A 5,192-nucleotide genomic window follows, 5' to 3' on the forward strand; every position below is an offset into this window, starting at 1 on the left:
TAAAAAAAGGTTTTTTTTTTTACTCTTTTAGAAATCTTATGTACATAGCACAAAGCAAAGAGGTCATTATTCCCCCCACTTCAAACACTGGCATTGGCATCACAATGATACAAAACTTTAAGCTGCTATTTTTGTAAAATGCACAAATACTAAACAGATTACCTTTCTTCCATCAGAGGCCCACATAAATTCCACATAAGCCACAATTTCTCTTCAAAAAGGTCCATTAGAGCTTTGAATTCCACATCTTCATCTGCTGTTCAACTAGTTTTGCATGGACAATAATCATGACCAGGTAATCTTCTTCAGATGTAGCCAGTGCCTTGGCAGCGAATCCAGGAATTGTTGGGAGTGCTCACAAGGTGTGAAGGCATGAAGGGCCCCGGTATTTTCCTTGTCTTTGTTGTGCCCCCCTCCCAAGGCTGATCACCCTGGGTACCTGCTTTTGCTTTAAATAGGACACAAGGCACCTAAGCAGTCTCTGAGTAGAAGTGGCAGTGTCTGAGGAAGAGGAGGATTGGCTGTCAGAACTTCCAGGCACGACCAGAAGAATGGCAAAACCATTAGGTCCTGCTACTTTGATGCATCGAGTTACTTCATCCAACTTGGGCTGATCCAAGTGGAGACACTGAGTGATCCTGAGCTGGGCCGCTTTGGTCCTCCACAAGAAGACTGCTGGCCACTTGGAGGTCACTCTGCAACAGCTGCATGTTGGAATGTTGAAAGGAAAGTTGCTGTTCTTCAGTAGAAGCATGCCCTCCCAGGTCAAACAGAGTTTGGAACGGGTTGTGCCACAGGGACTGTCCCCGCATCCTGTTTCTGGAAAGGGGACTTCAGCTTCCAGGAAGCAGTGTTGATGCTAGGTGCACTCCCATCAGTGTGGTCTTCTTTTTTTCAGAGGGCTTTCCCATCAGTGGGAGCAGTTGTATGGTGCTTCCTATCCATTCAGCTGAGGCAGAATTTTTATGGTCTCACTTGTCACTCTGGCTCTTCTCCAAACTACCTCATCTGTCTCTGATTGGAGAGGACCTTTCCAAGAGAAGACGGGAAGATGGATCATTGTCGCTGTTGTAAGGATCCTGGCTACTGCTCAATTCTGGACTGTGGTCAGGAGAAGGAGCGCAGTGACATTTTCGTGGGCAGTCACTCTCAGGATACCTAGCCAGATGCCGTCCTCTGCTCTCCCCAGGCAGCTTTCGCTTACCAGGCTGGTTTCTGCTGCTGGGCAGATCTTAATCACCTCTGTCCCTGTCCAATGACCAACCATCCCGCCTGTGATCCAGGCTATCCAGTGGCTCGTAAGCAGGCACAGCAGTAGCTGCAGTCCCAGTGCTGCCTTCTCCAATTGGGGTTGGAGGTGGCACCCAGTTGGAGTCAGGATAAAGGTCTCTATCACAATCTCTATATAATAAGGATAGTGTCCTATCCTAAGCACCCCTCAAAGGGTCAAGGGACTGATGTCCAAAAGCATCTGTCATCAGCTCATAATGAGTCAAGGGCAAAGGCTGCATGTACTGCTGCTGGTATCGACGTTTGGTGTCTGCAAAGTCTACTCTAAGGTGGTGACCTGGGCCACCAAGTGGGAAGCCCTGCATATGGGTCCAGGCAGCGTGCACTGCATCCAGGCTTTCATACTGGATATACACCCAACTATCACCTTTCTGTAGTCTGTGGGGTGTGTGGTGCCAAGTTGGTCAAACTCTCATGCCAGGGCAGCAAGAGGCATCCAAGGTTTCAGGCCACCCACCCAGAGGCGGGTGGTGTGTGTAGCTTTACCATAACCAATTTTGATAGGATTCCAAATTATAATTCTGCTGAACATTGCTAATTTGGGACCTATCTAGGTTCTCAAATTTGAGAAAGCCATAATTACTAGTCTGGCCAAGAGAAGGGCTCTTGATATCTATTTCTGTGATGACTCCAAAGCAATCAAACAGCCTTCTTAGGTCACTCTGTTACAGTGGTGTCTAGGTTGCCCAAGAAAAGTGTCTGGTTAGTTCTGTGATGATCCTCGGGTGACATCTCATCCACTTTTCTGAAAGGAGCAGCATCTGCTCCAGCTCCCTCCCTTGGTTTAAGACTGTATGCTGGGTGCAGTCTCTCATAGAATGAATAGTCTCGTTTTGTCTCCAGTCTCCAGGCAATAGTGGTGGAGGTGGAGGGGTTAGGTGGCCATGAGCCATCTGCTGCAGCCTAGTCTCTGTATCCCAAAGCTGCGCCACCAGTGGAAGGTGATCTCTGGCCCCCACCGCCTCCAAGGGAGTGTGGGTGACCACCTACAGAGGCTCCCACCACTCTGGCTGATGGAGGATAAATCTTTGTCTAAAGGGGAGCAGTTGCGGGGCCGGTTCACATGCACAGCTTCTGTCTTCAGAGGCGGGTCAGAGAGCACCAGGCCACCTCTGAGTGCTTGGCCGCCCGCGTGTCCTGTGGGTGTGGGAAGTTCGCAAAGGCTACCGGCTCATCTCCACCGCCAGAAACCGATAAGTGATTGATTTTGACCCTTACATCCCTGAAGCCTTTGAACTCATGAAACAGGCCATCCTCCACTGCTTCCTCACTCAGCTGGGACAGGAGCTGAGGAGGCGGCCTGGAGGAAAGTGACTCCACCTCTCCACCTGGGGAGCTGCTGAGCAACTCGCCCCCGCCTGAGTAATTTTTGGTGCTGAGAAGCTGTAACTATGCAAGTGGCCACTGTAGCCGCCCCCACCGGTGTCATACTTGCGACTGCTGTCTCGGCTGCTGGACTTGTCCAGGTGGAGACTCTGCTGCCACTATTGGTCTTTCCACTGCTGCTCTCATTGGCCTATGTGCCATTTTTATACCAGTACCATGCTGTTTTGGTGACTATGGCTTTATAGTATAGTTTGAAGTCAGATAATGTGATGCCTCCAGATTTGTTTCTTTCAGCAGTGTTTTGTAGTTTTCCTTGTAGAAGTCTTTCATCTCCTTTGTTAAGTGTATTCCAAAGTGTTATTTATTTATTTATTTTTTATTTTTTGCAGCTATTGTAAAAGGGGCAGTTTGGTTGTTGTTGGTGTATAGCAGGGCCACTGATTTGTGTACATTAATTTTGTATCCTGAAACTGCTGAATTCATTTATCAGTTCTAGGAGCTTTCTGTTAGAGTCTTTAGGGTTTTCTAGGTGTACTATCATGTCATCAGCAAACAGCGACAGTTTGACTTCCTCTTCACCAGTTTGGATGCCCTTTATTTCTTTCTCTTGTCTGATTGCTCTGGCTGGGACTTCCAGTACTATGTTGAATAGAAATGGTGAGAGTGGACATCCTTGTCTTATTCCAGTTCTCAGGGGGAATGCTGTCAACTTTTCCCCATTCAGTATTATGTTGGCTGTGGGTTTGTCATAGATAGCTTTTATTACATTAAGGTATGTCCCTTCCATGCTGATTTTGCTGAGGGTTTTAATCATAAAGGAATGCTAGATTTTGTCAAATGCTTTTACTGCATCGATTGAGATGATAATGTGATTTTTGGTTTTAATTCTGTTTATGTACTGCATCACATTTATTGACTTGCAAATGTCAAACCATCCCTGGTATGAAACCCACTTGATCATGGTGGATTATCTTTTTAATATGCTGATGGATTTTGTTAGCTAATAGTTTGTTAAGCATTTTTGCATTTATATTCATCAGGAATATTGGTCTGTAGTTTTCTTTTTTTGCTATGTCCTTTCCTGGTTTTGGTATTAGGTTGATACTGGCTTCATAGAATGACTTAAGGAGGATTCCCTGTTTCTCTATCTTGTAGAATAAAGTCAATAGAATTGGTATAAATTCTTTGAATATCTGAAATAATTCAGCTGTGAATCCTTTTGATGCTGGACTTTTTTTGTTGGCAATTTTTTAAATTACCATTTCAATCTTTCTGCTTGTTATTGGTCTGTTCAGAGTCTCTATTTCTTCCTGCTTTAATCTAGGGGGATTGTATATTTCCAGGAATTTATCCATCTCTTCTAGGTTTTCTAGTTTGTGTGTGTAAAGGAGTTCATAGTAGCCTTGAATAACCTCTTGCTTTTCTTTGGTATCAGTAGTAATATCTCCTGTTTCATTTCTAATTGAGTTTATTTGAATCTTCTCTCTTCTTGGTTAATCTCACTAGTGGTCTATCAATTTTATTTATCTTCTCAAAGAACCAGGTTTTTGTTTCATTTATCTTATGTATTTTTTGGTTTCAATTTCATTTAATTCTGCTCTGACCTTTGTTATTTATTTTCTTATGCAGGATTTGGGTTTGGTTCGTTCTTGTTTCTCTAGTTCCTTGAGGTGTGACCTTAGATTGTCTATTTGTGCTCTTTCAGACTTTTTGATGTAGACATTTAATGCTATGAATTTTCCTCTTAGCAAGGTCTTTGCTGTATTCCAGAGGTTTTGACAGGTTGTGAAACTATTATCATTCAGTTCAAATAATTTTTAAATTTTCCTCTTGATTTTATTGTTGACCCAATGATCATTCAGGAGCAGGTTATTTAATATCCATGTATTTACATGGTTTTGAGGGTCCCTTTTGGAGTTGATTTCCAATTTTGTTCCACTGTGGTCTGAGAGAGTACTTAATATAATTTCAGTTTTCTTAAATGTGTTAAGATTTGTTTTATGGCCTATCATATGGTCTAACATGGAGAATGTTCCATGTGCTGATGAATATAATGTATATTCTGCAATTGTTGGGCAGAATGTTCTGTAAATATCTGTTAAGTTCATTTGTTTTAGGGTATAGTTTAAATCCATTTTTTCCTTGTTGACTTTCTGTCTTGATGACCTGTCTAGTGCTGTCAGTGGAGTATCGAAGTCCCCCACTAATATTGTTTTGCTGTCTATCTCATTTCTTAGGCATAGTAGTAATTGTTTTATAAATTTGGGAGCTCCAGTGTTAGGTGGATATATATTTAGAATTGTGATACCTTCCTGTTGGATAAATCCTTTCATCATTATATAATGTCCCTCTTTATTTTTTTAACTGCCATTGCTTTAAAGTTCATTTTGCCTAATATAAGAATAGCTACTCCTGCTTGCTTTTGATGTCCATTTGCATGAAATGTCTATTTCCATCCCTTTACCTTAACTTTATGTGAGTCCTTATGTGTTAGATGAGTCTCTTAAAGACAGCAGTTACTTGGTTGGTGAATTTTTATCTATTCTGCCATTCTTTGTTTTTTAACTGGAGCATTT

At 42.7% G+C, this 5,192-nt stretch overlaps 1 pseudogene; it reads right to left on the reverse strand.

Annotated features, from left to right (window-relative positions):
• Nucleotides 1-226: 226 nt before the first annotated feature.
• LOC105511911 lies at nucleotides 227-2,803 on the reverse strand (annotated as a pseudogene).
• Nucleotides 2,804-5,192: the final 2,389 nt, after the last annotated feature.

This window comes from Colobus angolensis, unplaced genomic scaffold, assembly GCF_000951035.1.
Source record: "Colobus angolensis palliatus isolate OR3802 unplaced genomic scaffold, Cang.pa_1.0 Scaffold206, whole genome shotgun sequence".
Taxonomy (NCBI): domain Eukaryota; kingdom Metazoa; phylum Chordata; class Mammalia; order Primates; family Cercopithecidae; genus Colobus; species Colobus angolensis.